The 20734-nt window shown below is 33.8% G+C and overlaps 1 long non-coding RNA gene across 3 annotated transcripts; it reads right to left on the reverse strand.

Moving 5' to 3' along the window:
- Positions 1-14912: 14912 nt before the first annotated feature.
- On the reverse strand, positions 14913-19523 carry LOC141379166 (uncharacterized). Of its 3 annotated transcripts, none has more exons than XR_012395198.1 (6): positions 18145-19523; positions 17775-17825; positions 17237-17297; positions 16828-16942; positions 16452-16563; positions 14913-15144 (listed from the first exon to the last, which is right to left on the reverse strand). It is a non-coding gene; the product is annotated as an uncharacterized lncRNA (long non-coding RNA). The 3 variants fall into 3 exon arrangements; XR_012395200.1 differs by lacking the exon at positions 18145-19523 and adding an exon at positions 17943-18020; XR_012395199.1 differs by lacking the exon at positions 18145-19523 and adding an exon at positions 17931-17992.
- Between the last annotated feature and the right edge of the window lie 1211 nt (positions 19524-20734).

A 20734-nucleotide genomic window follows, 5' to 3' on the forward strand; every position in this document is an offset into this window, starting at 1 on the left:
GACTTTCAGCAGCTATATTTCTACCCACCTATTTGAATGTACATTTTGGAATATTGCATAAAACATTGCTTAAAGGATGCAGCAAGCTACACATAAATTACACAAATACACATATGCACACAAACAAGTAGGATAAATGTTTAGGGCCCTTTCATACACCCGGCGTAATGCGACACAAGGCATGATGCATTTGTTATTTGGTAGTTTCAGCTTGGCGCAAGAGTCGTTTTGACGTTTTGCACTATGCTGTTTAAATAGCAAATGCATTTGCGCTCATACGTACGCCCATTGGCATTCTGGTCTAAAAAAGGAGATGTGTTAAGGTGCATTGCTGGCGCGTTGCTATTTTGAGGAACTAAAAGAGACTGCACAATAGACCAAGAGTCTAAGTCCAGCGCAGAGTAGGCATGGGACGATAACCATTTTCAAAAGTATACTGCGGTTTGGAAAAGTCAAGGTTTTAAAACCGCCAACATTTTCTGTAATACCTTTCCTATGGTATATGTAAGATTTTGTTTTATAGGACAACAGTATTTCCAGCAGAAAAAATATCCAAAGATGCCATTTTAGATTGTGAAGAAATCTGTGTTTTTCAAACTAATGAAGATGGCAGAAGTCCGCGATTCATTTGAATTATATAGCCTGACCTGTTTACTGCTCCAAAATATCATAAATCTTTCAAAAAATAAAATGTAATGTTTCTAAAGGGGGAAAAAGTTTTTACCCAGACATTTAAAAAAATATATATTTTAGAGCAGGGGTGGCCAACCCTGTTCCTGGAGAGCCACCTTCCTGCAGATTTCAGTTGCAACCCATATCAAACACACCTGCCTGTAATTATTACGTGGTGTTCAGGTCCTAATTAATTGGTTCAGGTGTGTTTGATAGGGGTAGCAACTGAAATCTGCAGGAAGGTGGCTCTCCAGGAACAGGATTGGCCACCCCTGTTTTAGAGCAATGAGCCCATTACCGTAATACCGTGATATTTTTATCCAAGGCTTTCATACCGTCAGAATCTTATACCGGCCCATGCCTAGCGCAGAGAGCGTTAGTTGTGTGCCTTGCTGAAACATTGCTTAATACACACAGGATGTACATACGCATATTGTTATTATTGTTATCATTATTGTTATTCTTATTATATTGTTATTATTAGTAGTAGTATCATTTATTATATGCATTTTTATCTTTGTTTTATTAAAAACTAGCTTAGATTTGTCCGGTCAGGTCAGGTTTTGGCCCATATGGGGTATAGCATGTGTGTTTGTATATAACTGCCAAGTGAGCACACTTTGTTATTATTGTTCATTTATTCGTTTGCTGGAAATAAGAACTGAGTTTAGAAATAGTTTTGACACAATTCTTTGCGCTTAACAAACGAAAAAAATAATGTATAGGCTAATGGATGTTCATAATGGACAAGCATTGCTGGCTTTGTTTACTGCAGCAAGTTGACATGTCAACTGTTTTAAACCACTCCTGAGCGCTGCGTTTGGTGTTTTTTAGGTGCAAAGATGCTTAATGCGTGAATGCCTCCTAATTCCATACATGTGATGAACATTTTGCTGTGAAAACTGGTCACACAACATAAATGTTTTGCACTCGCACAAAACCTCCCAAATATATTTTAAGGTCACATAGATAAAGTTTCGGGTGCATATTCGTCCAAAACGGTCGCAATTTTAAGCCCTGTTTCAGAATACTGTAATTTTCTGCTCTGAACACATTGTAGCTGTTTTTGTTGCCTATGCCTTTAATGTTAGTTCTCCCTGACAGAGTGCCTGTCAGAGTGTGTCTCAATCTCTGAATTGGCTGCATCAGATGAACAGCACAGTGACCAACATGAAGGAATACGCCTGTGAAAAATACTACTGACTGAAGTGGGTGAAGTATTTGTTATGGAGTTACAATGAAGAGTCACATACAGTGTCGTTACTAAGTTCACACATTCACAAATACACAGCAGGGATACACACACACAGCGCGTGTTTAACTTTGAACAGTTTTTGCACGGCTAATGTGAAAGGATACACGTTAATATCCACCACTGTATGGATATCTGTTCACTTAAAAGATAGATTTGTAGATTTGAGCGGCGTGTACTTATATATGAAGTGCACTGTGTATTGTTTACCCAGAGTGTTTACATGGTCATACAGCAAGTAATACAACAAGCATTTAGCTTGGGCTAGCTTTTGCAGCAGGACATTGCTTTTCATATCCTTAATGGGTGAATGGAGGAGTGTCTTTTGTCTCTCAAGGTGTGAATTATTCATGACCATTGTCACTCATGCAGAGAGCTGGGATCAACGAAAACAAACTTAACAACTTGTAATTCATAGTAATGCTTTCTTTGAGTGAGAACAGAATATTTTTCACATTATTGTAAAGTAAATGCTCTAGCCTACAAGACTAGTTACTCAAAAGTTTTGTTCAGGCAAAATCAGTGTGTTTATTTCAGCAACATTTTTTTTCTCTATAACCTACTAACCACGCATAATATATATATTTTTTAAAACGTAAGCATGTAAATCAGTATTTCTAACATATTATTGTAGCCCACTTTGTGCTGAATACAAAAAATACATGTTGGCCATTACTAAGCAATAAGTAGCTGAAATAAGCACAAATGTCAGGGCATGTCAAAACATATAGGTGCACCAAAATCACCTCAGACCCCTGAGGGTTAATATACAAAATAAACCTGATTTAGCGTCCACAAACTGGGATTGAAGCCTCTTCTTTTATAATTGTAATGACAAGCAGCTGTGGTGATAAAGTAAAGACGTTAAAATCAATGTAATTCATTACAAAGATGCATTTTAAAAACATTTTAAACTTGTAAAACTCACTCTTGATCACATTTGATGATGATTGATGATCACAGCAAGCTCAACAGCTATTGTAACCACGGCTATTTTGTACACATCCTGTCTTGCTGATTTGATTATACACATTCAAATCAAATCGGTGGGCGGGGAAGTCGTTCTCTAACATCCCGTTGTGGTGGACCTTAAAATGGGAGGGATTTGGATCCTATTTTAATGTCAGGAAATTAAGAAAAAGAGACTTATTGTGTTTATATCACCTCAATATGACTCTGGACACACTATATCGACACACACTTCTGTCCAAACAGCTTCCAAAAGATGACGTTCATCATAGGTGCCCTTTAAGGACATCAAAATGATTGCATTTTAGACTTATAATTGTATTAAAATCAGAGTATTGGTGTCCATGTGAACAATTTGCAAATTGTTTTAAAAAATTTGGCACCAGTTTGTCAGGAAGCGATGATTTTGTTCTCTTTGACTCACTGTATGGAAATAGTGCTTTATACGCAAATGTTTTAAGCAATATTCCAGTTTTGCGTAGAGCCTAATTTGCATCTTGGGATAAAAAAATATAACTTCTGCCTTTGGCTTCAACTCCATGTGATATTTCTGGTAAATTTCATGCCCCCTGCTGCACCTTTCATACCACCTGCCTTGACTGACAGCCGATGTCGCTTTGATGCAGCACATATTTAGCCCATCACGAACACAATAGGAAAAAAATGTGGGTGTGCGATGTCACTTGATGAAGTCACTGGAGCTTCTTGCCTGGCGAGAATGAAATTGACAGGCAAAGCGGCGTAGACACAAGAGGGGGAAAAAACACCGGAAGCGAGATGGCATGACTCAAGCTCATCTAGTAAATCCTATTAATTTACAATGCGCACCTCCTGCCTCTCACCTATTAGATATTCTGATTAAAATCAAGGCTGTGAGCAAGATAGGGCAAGAGAGGATTTGGCGCTCCAGCGGGCTGCGAGTTTGAGCTCTGAACTCAGCTCTGAAAACAGATGCTGGGCATTGCAGGTTCAGTTATTATCTGCCGCTATATGCAAGCGCACACTGGGGTGTGTGTTATCGTTCTAGCGCCAGGCAGGAGAGCCATTTACCTCATGGTACTTGTGGACCCGCTGCCACGTCTGTTTTGTGTTCATTTTTTAATCAACGCTTCAAGAGGGAAAACAAGTTTCCTTACAGGTAGTCAAAGATCCAACTGTGACCTGAAAATTAAGGTTTGACTTGCTTTAAATAGAATAAAAACTTTGTTCAGCAGGGCACTGTCTTCATTATATGCCTGTAAAGGGGCAGTTTACTAAAAAAGATAAGCTTTCAGCATTTACTCAACTTTATTTAATGAAAAAACAGGCGTTTACGAACTTTGAAAACCAAATATGAAAGACAATAAATAAAAGTATCATTTAGAATGAATACATTTAAATACAGCCAAACATTTTCTGAAAAGCACCCACTTTTTGTATCTTTACATTTAAAGCATAAATTCCAAATTAATTTGTCCAATTAGTTTTTACCATCAAAGGAAATAAGTGAAAATTATGAGTTTTTTTTAAGGAATTATGTGCCAATGGGGTTAGTGAAATAATATTGTTTTTGCTTTGAAAGGTAGACATTTGGACTAAAGTCAAGACAAAATTTCTAAGTAGGAAATGTTTTTTTTTTTTTTTTTTGCATAAATCATAAAAATTCCACATAAATCGTGATTAAATGCAATTTCAGCTCCTGGTCAACTTGCTATTCACACTGGACTGCGAATCTTTGCGATGTGAATATTGGCTTGTTTCAAACTTATGACTGTTCTTTTTTTCTAATCGCTCTTGTTTAGTAGAAGAGATTATCATTTATTTAACATAATAGATATACAATACCTGACAAAAGTCTTGTCGCCTATCCAAGTTTTAGGAACAACAAATTAAAACGTGACTTCTAGTTGATCATTTGGTATCAGAAGTGGCTTATATGAAAGGCAAAGGCCTCTAAATTATGCTTATTTTAACAAAATAAAATATAATCATGCCTTGATTTTTAATTATGTACTAAAGACACTAAGGTCTGACTCTCCTTAGACAAAAGTCTTGTCATTTAACGGAAATAATCAGAATATAAAGTCATGGTGGACAAAGAATTAATGCTGTGTACGACTCCTATGAGCTTAGACTGCATTTAAATAACAACTAACTCAAATAACTTATTAATAAAGTCATCTAAAACGGCAAAGAAAGCATTCTTGCAGGACTCCCAGAGTTCATCTTTAATGCCACCTTCATCTTACTCCAGACATGCTCAATAATGTTCATTCCTGGTGACTGGGCTGGCCAATCCTGGAGCACCTTGACATTCTACGCTTTCAGGAAATATGAGAAGGAGCGCTATCCTGCTGAAGAATTTGCCCTCTCCTGTGGTTTATAATGTAAGGGGCAGTACAAATGTCTTGATACCTCTGGCTGCTGATGTTGCCATCCACTCTCTCACACACCACCATTGAATGTAACCCCAAACTATGATTTTTTAATGGCTAGTGCCTACGCAGAGAGAGGTCTTGAATATGGTTTGATGTTTGGCTCTGTAATGGACTTGGGTATATATTGTTGATCTCAAATTGCTCCTTTTTAACCTCAGTCAATGGATCTAAACAACCTTCAGCAAAAAATGCTCAAAATTGTCTCTTTTGCAGAACTCAGCTTAATACTGAAAGCAATTTGAGAACAACATAACAAAGTTGCATGTAGTCTGTTACCATCAAGCTGTAATTACCCACAATAGAAACAGTGTATTTTCTACTACATTTTCAAGGCACTTGTGATACTTGAAAGGCCAAGGATCCCATCGCTGGAGATTACGGCATTTGCACTGGAATGATTTAAAGCATTTTATGTGCAAATGGTTATGGGAGGGCAGAGGGCATCAGCTGGATGAATTCATATGTCGCATCTTCTAAAAATAGCTTCATAACAGCAGAGAGTGGGGAAATGCAAGCAGAATCGTTTTTCTCATTTATGGATGCATGGATAGTTCAAATATATATTTTATATATATATATATATATATATATATATATATATATATATATATATATATATATATATATATATATATATATATATTCAAACAGCATAAGGCAATTGACTTTTATTTAGTTATTCCAAAATAATAAAAATACAATAATTGTTCAATTACAACTCGTTTCATTTGAAAATATTTTTGAAAATTACATTTAAGTGTAACTCTAATTAAAGCAAGAGACAACAAACATATAGAGTAGAAACAGATTAAGTTCAACTTTATCTTTATTTACCAGAGGGCTGCACAATATATCGTTTCAGCATCAATAATGCAATGTGATCATTCACAATAATCACATTGCAGGATTTGCGATGTTGATTTTGTATCATAATTTATCATTTGCACGTGTTTCTGATTTCTGTGATTGTCTAATGATTTTAAAAGCATTCGGGTATAAGAAATTGTACCATTTATGACCATAACTACAATCAATTTTATTAAATTATTTTTATTTTATCATTCCGTTACTGTACATCAATAATGTTAGACTTGGGAAACAACAAAACACTTTAATTCAATTGTTTATTTTTCTTGATTATATTTATAGATAGTTATGCATGAAAATAATCACAACACATGCTAATACAGTAATCACTGCAAATAGCACAGACCACAGCAAAAATGTGCCGGGGAAAACAAAAATGCAATAGAATGTTTATTAGATTTTATGGAGATGCACTCCCACTGCAGAATTATCCTAATCCATTTAGCATTATAAATTCTTTACAAATAGAGAAATAGAGATATTAGGTAATCTGGTGAAATTGTATGCTCATCGTAATATAAATCACAGAATTAAAAAAATTAAAAATTAAATTAAATAAATAAAAAATATTTGCATTGTTTTTTCCAACCCTAATTCAGTAGTAGTATTTGTTTGTACAACTTTATATAATAAAATAATTTGTATATAATACATACCTTGTTTTAAATAGTGCAAGTAAACATATATATATATGTGTGTGTGTGTGTGTGTGTGTGTGTGTGTGTGTGTGTTTGTGTGTATATATATATATATATATATATATATATATATATATATATATATATATATATATATATATATATATATATATATATATAATAGTCACATCACAATAGTCCTATAGCAAAATATGCAATGTTGAGTAAAACTCTGTATTATTATATTATATATTATAAGTTAGTGTTTTCATTTGTTTTGATGCCTGTGATTGTATAATGATTTTAAAAGCATTCATGGATAAGAAATTGCACAGTTTGTAACTTTAAAAATGATTCATTTGTTGAAGTATTTTTATTATTTAAATACTCTACATGAATATTGTTAAAATCAGAAAATAAAACATTGTTTATTTTAATTGCATCTTTTTTTATTTTATTGATCTATGCTTTTAGTTGGTTTGATATATTTTACTCAAATGCACTTCTCTATAGAATCTTCCCAACCAATCTAAAATTGTTAATTCTTTCCAAACAGAGATAATCAAGTTATCTAGTGAAATAGTATTCATATCAAAATATATAATTGCAGAATCCCAAAATATGGCAATGTTTGATTTTTCCAATATCGTGCAGCCCTAATACACTCATTAGGCACTTTATTAGATACACACAAATTTCTAATCAATTCAATTCAATTCAGCTTTATTTGTATAGCGCTTTTACAATGTAGATTGTGTCAAAGCAGCTTCACATAAATGGTCATAGTAACTGGAACAGTGTGTAATCAGTCAATCACATGGCAGCAACTCAATGCATTTAGCCATGTTGGTCAAAACGATCTGCTGCATTTCAAACTGAGCATCAGAATGGTGATTTAAGTGACTTTAAGTATGGCATAGTTGTTGGTGCCAGACAGGCTGGTCTGAGTATTACAGAAACTGCAGATCTACTGGGATCACCACATCTTAATCCAATAGAGCACCTTTGGGATGGGTTAAACAGGAGAGTCGCATTATTGATCAATGAATCAAATATATGTATAATATGCTATATTTAAGGTTTTTAACATTTAATTGTTTTAGAAATTTTTCATAATGTAGTAATCTATTAATGATCATTTTAAAAGATTGAACTTTAATACTAACATGATTAAAGTTATAGTTTTCTCAATATTTATTAATCTTGTGGTAAAAATAGAGTGCTGAGACAAAAATGTTTTGGCACCATTTCGTACTACCACGTTGTTATACAGTCCTCATAAAGGTCAATCCAGCTACACCATCCCTTGCACCTGTTGTGTGACAAGAAACATTACTACAGCGATATGCATGGATTCATGACTAAGGGCATTTGTCAATATTTGGAAATCCAAACGTTAAAATAGAAAAAGAGATGAATGATGAATAAACAGATTTAGTAAACAGCCCAGTGCCCACTACTGCAGACATTTGAAATCTTCCTTTTAAACCAGCATCCCAATGTAAACACTGAACTCTAAGAAGACAGTGTTCATCCCACACTGACAGCATGCTAAATATTTATGTCAGGAGCGGATGAAGGGTGTCATCAAATGTCCTTACTTTCCTGTCACTTTATAACTTGTGTGTGAATAAAAGTGTTCCTATTCAAAACACCATCTTCACCTCTTCGAGCGTTTGTATGAAACCAGAAGGATTGCTGCAGAGGTAAAATCCTGATTGAATTTTGAGAAATTAATTAAAAGCCATTATGGTGCAATCTCTGCCCGTGGGTATTACCGCCCAAAGCATATGGTGTTTAATTATCTTTAGAGCGATTGAATGACATTGTTCCTCTTCACTAAATGTTTACACTCTCAATATGATCACATTGTCTGTCTCTGAGAAAACTTCGCATCCATCATGCACCATACCTGTCAAGTTTGTCATTAGCTCACATTGTCTCTCCATTCCCAAAAACCACACCGCATTTAAAATGAAGAGCATTTGTTTGAATTATATTCGGCAATGCATACTAATGTATCATGATCAAGTGCACAGAAAACATATACCCATTTACATCTGTGATATTTTTAGTGCCGAGTCATGATTGAAGAAGTTAAATTTATAACAGTTCCAGGAAGATGTGTATTTAACTGTTCAGACATGATACCATTACAGTTTCAGACACAAATGAATTGATTCAGAAATGTTGTATTATTTGTAAACAAAGAGAATTTTGAGTGGCACGGTGGCTCAGTGGTTAGCACTGTCGCCTCACAGCAAGAAGGTTGCTGGTTGGAGACCCAGCTGGGCCAGTTGGCGTTTCTGTGTGGAGTTTGCATGTTCTCCCCATGTTGGTGCGGGTTCCCTCCGGGTGCTCCGGTTTCCCCCACAGTCCAAATACATGTGGTATAGGTAAATTGGGTAAACTAAATTGGCCGTAGTGTATGAGTGTGTGTGAAAAGACTGGATGGGTGTTTCTCAGTACTGGGTTGCAGCTGGAAGGACATTTTATTAAGTGCCTAAAACTTTGAATAATACTGAAAAAGCAACACAGGCTCAAAACTTACCCCCGTATACATTTTTGGAGAGCGTGAATTATGTAGCCAGAGCTATGTATGGCTGCATTTGCCTTTAAAATGAACGCTATGGGGCTGTATGATGCTGCCGAAGTCCTCTGTTTCTTTTCATGCTACCTTCTGAATGCTTAACTCCATGTGGATGGCTTTTTCGCCGTTACCAGTTTGCTCAGTAGCTTGCCATGTATGCTGGTGGAGTTGAGACACAGAGAGTAGTTAACTAAAATGACGGGGTTCGAGAAAGCAGGTAAAACTAAATGGCAAAAAATAAAATAAACAAGTAAATAACAGGGTGAGAACATGGAAGCATTTGAAAATGTGGTAAAGAGTGTCTGCGAGGGATTTTCTTTTTCTAAATTGCTTTTGAAAACAGTTTAGGGGTTGGGTTTAGGGAAGGAGGTGATTGGGTCAATCAGTGTTTTTGAAAACACTATCAGTTGTGTTTAGGGATAGGGGTGGGTGGGTTTTTCGATCAGTGGGTTGGTTGGTTGGTCAGTCAGTTAGTAAGTCGACAGCACCCTCTGGTGGAGAACACAGTGGCTACTGGTGAATTCGCAAAAACAAACACTGCAAAAAACGTACCTCCTGGGACCTATTTCGCTCTCTCGAGAAATGTAAATAGAAATACGGAAAAAGAATAAAGACCATAAACAAAATATAAATGTTTGGGCTTAGTTAAGAGGAATTATAAACGCACTGCAAAAATGCTGAGTTGTGTTGTCTCAATACAAATGTGGCTAAGATGTTTTTCCCACAGAAAACGATTAGATTAAGATAATTGATTTTATAAATTTAGGTATATTGAACTTAAAACAATTAATATATAAAAAAATTAAAAATCTCAAGAATTGTGATGTTTCAGCTTGTTTAAAATACTTTATTTGAACAAGTGTGCATTTGATTTGTTCTTTCAGATTTGATTTGCATTCCAAAATGAACTATTAGTGAACAAGAAATGTTGATTACTCCCAATACATCTTCTTGTATCCCACTAAAGCCAGCCAAACCACTGCTGCACTAAAAACCCTCCCCGTTTCTCACGGACTCTGTGTTCTTCTGACCCTTCCATCTGCCATTACATAAACACATAAAGCACACCGTTCCTTTCTGTCTGCTTTACCCGCCTCACGATTATCATTTACAGTCCAGCTGGACATTCGTCTCTATGTTTCTTCCAGGGTCATGGCCAATGCTTCCCACCCACACAGAAATAAGCTGGCTACTTCATGTTACAATGACTAGAGAAAAAAAATAATATGAAGCCCATTGGTACTTACAGATGGAAATTTGGTTGAAGGAGAGAGGCAATTTCAGAGGAAGGTAATTTTATCCTGGCTCACACTTCAGCCGAACACATCAGAGCCACCATCAGTGATCCTTCATGCTATTGTTAGAGCGCTGAGTGAAAAGTTACACAAAGGTTACTCCATCAACCATTACAGCCCGGCAAGAAAATGAAGCACGCCATGAGAGACTGTGAAAGAGAGCTACTGATTATAATAATCATTATGAAGATGATGAAAGAGAGCACCGTGACAGGTCTTAATTCTAGCTTCATTCATATATTCCATAAAGGCTTTATCAGATGATCATTTTTAAAGATGCGAGATGGGGGGCTGTGCGTTTCAGCAGTTTTTTTTTTGTTATGGCTGCTTTTGAAAAGAGAAGTAATATGCTTTTAATGAACAACTTCGAAAGCGTAGGTGTATCAATAAATCTGGACAGTCCTTAAAAGGCTTTTTAGTTGCTTTTTAAATGACTTCCCTGAAATCACTGCATTAGCATTACCCAGAAGTACTTGGTTTATTTATTTACTGTTTTTATAGTGACGTTTTTACTCAGTCCGTAAAAAATGTGGCTTACTTCCGCTAAGTCTTTCAATTTTGCGAATGGATGACTTACTGAAATCTTCATTTGGATAGGCAGCATCGATCCCTCAGGTCACACGTCAACATGAGCCATTTAAATGCAAGATATGAAAGAATGTATGATGATTTACATTTACTTAAATGATACATGTGAAATTGAATGATTCCTTGATCCTGGTTCAACTCTCTCCCACTCATTTATCCATCCTTTTTTTAAGTGGTAGTTGGCCCAAAATGAAAGTGTTGTCATTTTGTATTCATCCTCAAATCATCCCAAAAGCATATTTGAAGAAAAAAAAAGCATCAAGTCAGTATTGTAGTCCACAGAATGCAAATCAATATTGCATAATGTTTTATTTTCAACCCTACTGACCTTTGTTGCATAAACAAATGTTTTTTTTTTTATTCAATTATTTTTAATAGATTTCGACCTTGAACTTCACTATTATTGTCAGTTGTCTATATTATCTGAAAATCCTGGAAACAAATTCATTTGAGCAGCCATGAGCTGCATTAGAGTGCCGTCAACTCCCCCTTCATCTGATTGGCTAGAAGAGCAACTGTCAATTTTGACTGGTTAACCAATGATGATGCTGAAGTGCACCCGTGATTTAAATGAAACTTCAGTTGCATCTTATGGAAACACAAGCGCAAACTGTGGGAACAAGAGTGAAGGGGGACAGACTGCAAGCACAAAAAACATTAAAATATGAGCAGAAAAACTTGTCTAAATGTGACCTTGTGATCTGCATTTAGTTTTTGTTTTTGTGTGTTGGAGTTTTACACACAATATCAAATTTTAATTTAAGCGTATTATTTCTCTATCCGCAACCATGATACTTTAGGCAGGAATTTGATCCCAAACGATGCATATTTGAATGCAGTTAGAGTCTATATTATTCCACACACGAATGCAAATAATAGTTATGTGTGTAAACATTACAAAATATCATAACATTTTTTGTCAATCTGATTTTAGACACCATTTTATTAAACACAATTATTGCTATTGGCAATTTAGTTTTAGGGAAATTACAGACAAATAATTATCAGTTTTCTTCTTTTTCTCTTGATTTAAAACAAATCACAGTTGAACATGTGTATCTTAGAGTAATATCCCAGTAATTTGTTCCTTAATAAACAAAATCATTCACTCAAATGATTTGTTTGTATCAGTTTATAAAGATTGCCTCTTGCTTCATTTTAAATGAATCATTCATATTGAGCAAATCACTTGAATACATGTTTCAGTGAGTTATGCGTTAAAACTCAGACTTTCCAACATCTCAATATCACACCTTCAAAAAACATAGCAAAAAAACTTAAAAAAATACATGATTATTAACAAAAATGTTATTAGTAAAAATCTTACAAACCCACAAACTTTTAAAATTTAGTGTACTTGGGGTCTAGTCAGTCTATTAATAAGTTAAATTTATTCCAACAAATCTGTGACAAACAACAAGATACATGTGAAGGTGAATGTAAGTATATGGATTTTAATATATTTAATGACAGTCATGATGATTCGAAAATGAGCCTGTTATTTAGCTGTTGTTATCATGGAATAACATACCTTGGAATGTTGCGACTGAAAAAAACAGAATCTGTGTTCCAGACTTAATAGTGTAATAATAAATAATAATATTTAACTTGGTGAGTATTCTCAAACACAGCTGGTTGAAGTATAAATGAACATATACAGCTGAAAGAAATCGGACATGCATCAGTTATTGAATCCGTGCATTCAATTTTGAAGGGACAGCCGCCTAAAATAGCTTCTGCCTTGTCTTAGTGTTTAACAAATTTCACTGTTTGACCTGCCTAAAGAATTTAAGGCACTGTATCCTTTTGTATTTCACTATTTTGTATGCTTATTACTGCATTTATCAGATTGAGTAGCATTTAGCTTAAACATTGTTATGCATTAAAACGCAAACTTTCCACCACCTTCAAAAAAAACAAAAAAAACAGCAAAAATACCTACAAATATTTGACTATTAACAAAAATGATAACTGTAAAAATCTTACAGATCCCAAACTTTTAAACTAGTGTACTTGGGGCCAACTCAGTCTAATAAGTTAAATCCATTCCCACAGTCACTTGCCTTATGAATAACCTTCAATAAATGCCACATGCAAACAATTTCATTACTTTGTTTTCAATCAGAGATTGCCATTGAGCTGGCTTGAGGGCTCTTTTCAAATAAACCTTTATTTGAGGGAAAAAAAGCCCTACGCACAAGTCAAAGACAATCTTGAGCATCCTTGCTGGACCTTGAAGATGTGAAAATGGTACATGAGGCCACAAAGATGGTCTTTTTAAGTATTCATCCAAGAACAATCCTGATCATACACAGACAGGCACATTCAGCTACGTATAAAAAAGCAGGTCATGCAACAAGCCAGAGAAACACCTCTATCAGTGCCTGGACATGTTTTTTTTTCTTTCTTTGCACCCTTTTTCTTTGTAACTCTACATTAATAATGCAAACCACATTTATCACAAGGAGCCCTGGAGACAGTAGTCTTTCCAGGATGCAGAGGAAGTACTTAACAGAGACATCACCTGGGAAATAAAAGAGCACTTCCAAGGGCTTACTAGATCAAAGAGAAATGCAAAAGTGGCAAAGAAGTTCTAAACCTGGCTCCAAACTCACGTGAAATATGTATGTTTTGCTTTACGCGCATGTCAGTATAACATATGTGAGTGTTTCTGAAGTCTAAAGGGACTTGAGAGTGGATATGAGCTGAAACGTGAACTTAATATACTACCACATCCTCACAGCCCCATCTTGACTCTCTCTTACGCATCTACTCTCTGGAGGCCGAGGCTGAGGAGTCTGATATATGGCATAATCCAAGGCAGGATTTGATTAAAATCTAAAATATCACCTTGCTAGTCTTCTGACTCACTCGGGTGGATGTAAGGGCGTTCGGAGAAGGCGAACAGCTGGGCACACAGGCTCTGGCTCCGGGGGGGGTCCTTCACGGTTGGGAGGAGGGAAATTAGAAGCGACTAACACCACTTGCTACAAACACCACCAAATGCCTCTGACTGTGGTCCCTCGCAGTGAGTTAGAAAAGTGAACAGCACGTGGAACTTAAAGTCATGGCTCCAAAGTGACCTATTTGCCATGTCTTTGAATTGAACAGAAAAGATTTAAATATACAACACAATGTAATGTATACAAATCCAACATGGATGATGAATTAAATCATCTAGAGCCATATAAACACAAGATGACTACACTGTAAACAATTTCTTGTTAAATTAACAGTAAGTTACTGGCAACAATTATCCAGTAGCTGCTGTATTTCATAAAACAGTAACATTACTGTAATACTAATTACATTAGTATTACATTTACTGTAAAATGTAATACATCATTTTGCTGTTGTTGATTTTTACTGTAACACTAATTACAGTAGTGGTGCACATACTGCAAAACTGAAAACAGTATTTTATTGTACATTTTTACCATGAAGAACTACGGTATTTTAATGTTACTTTCATTATTACTGTATAGTATTTTACAGTTATTAAATGTTATTTTATTTTATTTAATAGTGCTACTTTATAATGGGTAAAAATGTTCAAAAATTGCACAAGTGTTATTTTAACTGTTCAAGGCGTACAAGAAAAATAAAGAAACTGAAACTTTTAACTTCACAATAAAGGTTTATTGTGTAAACCATGCTAAAACAGTAGCAATAATTCAATATAACAGAGCAACAGAACACTAATAAACAATTGATCATTAAAACCAGTCAACAATTAATGCATCAAAAATTATTACAATTTTAAAAAAGGTGAGAATACTGCTACAAGACAGGAAATGATGAAGGCCAAATGATGTGGAAAGGGACAGTGAAAAAGGGCAGCAACATGATGATGATCCTGCAAAAATGACAAGCAAAATCAATCACTGAAGTAAAAACTAATCATCCCTCAAACCATTTAATTCATTCAGAAACGAAACACTGCACTGCTGTTTAAATATATATATATATATATATATATATATATATATATATATATATATATATATATATATATATAAATATATATATATATATATATATATATATATATATATATATATATATATATATATATAWATATATATATATATATATATATATATATATATATATATATATATATATATATATATATATATATATATATATATATATCAGTTATATAAGTTATATAAATATATATATATATATATATATATATATATATATATATATATATATATATATATATATATATATATATATATATATATATCAGTTATATAAAACAGTTTTTTAATTGTTTTTGTTGGTGAAATACAGTTTGTTGTCAATTCACAATTACACTAACGGTAATGGGGAAAAGATCAGCGGGCATTGTTCTTGAAGATCGCTAGTCAGGTGTGTAAAAAATAAAGTCTCATCTTAACTTAATGTCCGACTCTGTATAGCTCGAATATCTGATTCCATGATCACACTACTAGTGCTTCCACGGATTTAAGAGGGGTGAACACAGTTCATTCTGACTTTAAAAGGCTACATATTTAACATATTTAAAATTAAATAAATAAAATAATCTAATTTAACATGACTAATGTTAATTAAATACTTTTAGGCTTTTAACACGTATAAATCCACTTCTAACTTACAGACAAGATTGCTTTAGAGAACATGAAAGCTGTGGGTCATTTTTAAAAAAAATAATGCTAATGATAAGTTACTGATATATGGTTTGCATAAAACAAAGTAATCACTAAGCATTCATTTTTGGCAAAATCTGCAGAGAGGCTCAGCGACATGAGGAAATGTGTTAAAGTTGAGTAGAGAACTAAAGAGCAGTCTATCCTACTTCATGAAATGTTTGTGGTAATAATCTGCTGTCAGTTCATATTACTGTATTTCAATATGCAGCAGCGATGGCATGTCAGCGAGACAAATAAACATTTTATCGAGTCATTTCATACAATTTATTTATTTATTTATTTATTTTTTATACGAACACCTCTCCAGTGACATTTCCTCAAACTAAATCATCATAACGTTACTGTGCACAGTATCAGTAAAACGTTTAGAATAATTTAAATACTTATTTTTTTAAAACAGTCACTGCTGATTACAAACTAACATTAAAAATAGGCTTACAGAAATCCTGTATGCATGATAAAATAAAGATGTATTACTCACTGATGTCGAAGCACTTCCAGGTCATCAGAGATGTAGACAGGACAGAATATGTGCTATCAAATGAGCTCTTGTGCAGCCTTTGTTGGACATCCAGGTAGTATGTTCACCCACACTGTAAGAAACAAAAACAGAAACAATTTATTAAAATGTGAGGGATAGTAAACATGTTTGGTCTACAGAGAGAAGAAAATGTTTACTTTAAGCATTGATCCTAATGAATCTATTTCTAAACTACATTTAACCTTATCACGGAAACAGCATTTTTGAGCTTTTAGACCAGGGGTGCTCAACCTTGTTTGCTTTAAATTAGAATTAAAACAATAAATCTCTATGTCAAATAAAATACTTCTGATCCAAATAAAGCAGGTGTTTTTACCTAAAGGTTCCTTCCCTCCAGTTAGTTTGGCTGCAAATCCCTCCACATCTGTGCTTTATTCGGTTCTTGTCTTAAGAGTAACTGGTGTCGCATTCCAGGTCCATCACAATCTGGGCTAGAAGGACAATATGACAAAAGACAAGACACATATAAATAAAAGTCTCAGAATCAAATATTTAAAGGAATAGTTTACTATTTTGCCACTATTTACTCCACGTGTTTTAAACTAGTTTGAATTTCTGTTGAACACTAAAGCAGATATTTTTAAGAATGTTAGTAACCAGTAACTATTGATATTGCGATTCAACTTGCAATCCATGTTAAGACAAAAATGAATAGCATAAAATAACATAAAATATCAACTTGACATTTAAAAATCTAATAAAAATGAGGAAGACATCAACATTACCTTGAATAATCAAGTGAGGAGTGATTGGTAGCATCAGTTTTTCCAACATCAATTACTGTAGCTGAAAAACAGATAAATATAATAAGAGTAAAATAAGACTTAACATTAATTAATCTAAATCTATGGTACAACCATACCAATCTGTATGGGGTTAAAATACATTTGTACACAAATCATTCCCTGACCCCAACAAATATAGTGATATATAGTGATAATGACTTTGGCTTATATCTGTGTACTCAGAACGTACACTCACCTCAGGTACACCTGAACACCAAAAATTAAACGTACAATTAATGACACACTATACATCAAGCTCATTAACATTATTGAGAAACAGACAATTAATATGTATTTTGTTAATATTAACTTTAGCTTAAAATAATTCAACTGCATTTAATTTTCAGCTCCATTTAATAAAACAGTTAAGACTCATTTCATTATGAGTTTAGTTTAAATAACTAACGTAACTTACAGTTGAAAAATTTTACCATAATGATAGCTTAGTCATAATGACTATGTGAAGACCAGAGCTTACCTTTAAACGTTTAACTTTTCATGGTGACTTCGCCTTCATCTCAGTGTTGTGCTGAAATAGAGAATTCATTAATGCAGTTACAATAAGTTAAAGTTATGTTTTTTTTTTTTCAGGTAACTTAGCGTATGGTCAAAAACTCACTCAAGATAAACTCACTGTATCTAATACCTCGCAAACACTACAATGACCGCCTGGCGTCTGTTATTTCTTGTTTAAAATACCATTTGTTAACGGACAGCGTGACATAACATAAGAACCTAACGTTACAACTAATGTCACTTGGTTAATTCTTTTAAATTACACACTCAATACACAGAAATATATACAAAACAATCCTTCAACGGACAGAATTTGACTTTAAAACACTTACCGAGGTTGAATTCGCTGGATGAAAGACGACAGGTGAATTTCAAATTAGGAGAGCCGTTGCCTGCAGGTCGAGTCGTGTCCGTTCGGTTCTATGAATCGGCTCCTTAGTGAACAGTAAAGATTTGAATCCGCCTAAAACCGATTCCTTTTTATATATGATTCATTACTATTTCGTTATACTGCTTGGCCACACGCATTTATACACTAATTAATTATACACTAAATGCATATTGCTGAATGTGCTCGTGAACACGTGTGATCAAATAATTCCCGAGCAAACGGTTCAATACGATTCAGAGTCGCTCGAGTGCTGAACCGAACCAGTGCAAACGTGATATTGATTACAATATAGTAACATTGTTTTTTATTCACTTTACCAGCGAAATTATTACATATATTTGACCTTGACAATAAGAATAAAGTTCGTTTGAAGTGTTTTGAGAATTAATATTTTTTTTCTCCCAGAATTCATTTCACATCAACAAGCAAATGGTAATGGCGGATGAGAAAGCCCAGCTAATATTATAAATATTGCGTTTAATATGTCACGAAATGAAATTTTAACAGTGTTTCATGCGAGAATGTAGTTCTTACAAACTCAAATCTGTGGTTTATTTATAGATATCATGTGTAAATTTTAAGCGTGCTTTGCCGATAGCGGAGATTCTGACCTCCAGGGTGTCCATCATCACTAATGTATCCGGCGAAACGAGGTTATAATCGGCTAGACATGTGAGACTTGCCCCGGTCTTAGATGGCTCTATAATGAATGTGTTATGAAATTTAGTTTTAACCGTTTTTCATGCGGGAATGTAGTTGTTTTAAACTCAAGTCTGTGGTTTATTTATAGAGATGGTGCGTATTTTAAAATATTGTTTTGAAAATGCGGAGATGTGACCTCCATGGTGACGGGTGCCCAATCCTCATGAATCCGTCTAAAGCAGGCTGGTCATTCTGACATTTAAGCTGACTTTGGTTTCATGAATCAATTACTTTTGTTCCAGTTTACGTTTTGGTTAAGCACAAAGTTATGTTGATTAAAAATGATTTAATATTTTCATGTTAACCTTATAAAATTAAGGTGCAGTACACCCAAAAATGGAAAACCAGGGGACAGTTTTATGCACTGAACAGTCTGAAGAAACTGGTTAATTTTTTTTCTTCACAAAATACTTTGTCAAAAAATAAAATAAACATAATAATAATAATATAAAGTGTATGTAGAGTTTTTCATGGCCATTTGCAGTACTGTATTTAGATGCACAGTAACTGATTTTTTCCCCAAATTCATTGTAAAATCTGCAGTAGCATACTGTTAATCATGTTCACAGTATGGAAATGTTGAGAATACATTATCATGCTGTGAAAACAGCAATATATACAGTAACACACTGTGCACAGCTTATACAGTAAACAACTGTTGAGAAATGCAGTATAATACCGTGAAAACAACAGAAATCGTTTACAGTGTAACTAAACAAGGCACAGGTGAACACAATCAATGAAACAATGCAAAAACCACTATTGGTAACTACGGAAACTACTATTGTACCGTATTGGAAACTACGGAAACTACTATTATACATAATAAAAATAAAAAAAAAAAAATATATATATATATATATATATATATATATATATATATATATATATATATATATATACACATATATATATACACATATATATATACATACATATATATATATATATATATATATATATATATATATATATATATATATATATATATATATATATATATATATATACATACATACATACATACATATATATATACATATACATATATATGTATATATATGTATATGTGTGTGTGTGTATATATATATATATATATATATATATATATATATATGTGTGTGTGTGTGTGTGTGTGTGTGTGTGTGTGTGTGTGTGTGTGTGTGTGTGTGTGTATATATATATATATATATATATATATATATATATATATGAAATAAACACTTGATTCTGTTGAGTTGCAACATTCCAAGGTATGTTATTCTGAGAAAACAACCGCTAAATAACTTAGAAGTTCCAATCACCATGACAGCCAGTGAATACATTCAAACCCATATACTTACATGCACATTCACATGTATCTGGTTGTCTGTCACCTTGACGTTTTTAACTGTTTAGTGCAGTCTTGTGAATGAATAATATGTGGGTTTATTTTTGCTGCTTTAGTCAGTTTGTTTGTCAGATTTGCATCACAGTTTGCCGCTGTCTTGTTACTGAATAAGTTGTATAATCCATCAGCTGATTTAGGTTCTGTAAGCTTTGCATTTACAGAAAATTAAGACATATTTAATTTCAGCTTAATTGCAATGCTTGAATTACAACTCAGAATAATTTTTTTCAGTTTCAGTTTTGCGGCAAGCAGCCTTATAATAAGCAGAATAAAGTACATAGAGAATGGTTGTTTCTGCAGAATAAAGCCCTCCAATCTTATACAACATATTATATACAAGCTGATAAGCCTGTCTGGCTTTATTCTGCGATAACAACCTCCTGGATGTACTTTATCTCAAACATATTACTTTTGATTAACTCAATTCAGCATTATTTAC

The sequence above is a fragment of the Danio rerio genome, chromosome 19, assembly GCF_049306965.1.
Source record: "Danio rerio strain Tuebingen ecotype United States chromosome 19, GRCz12tu, whole genome shotgun sequence".
Lineage (NCBI taxonomy): Eukaryota > Metazoa > Chordata > Actinopteri > Cypriniformes > Danionidae > Danio > Danio rerio.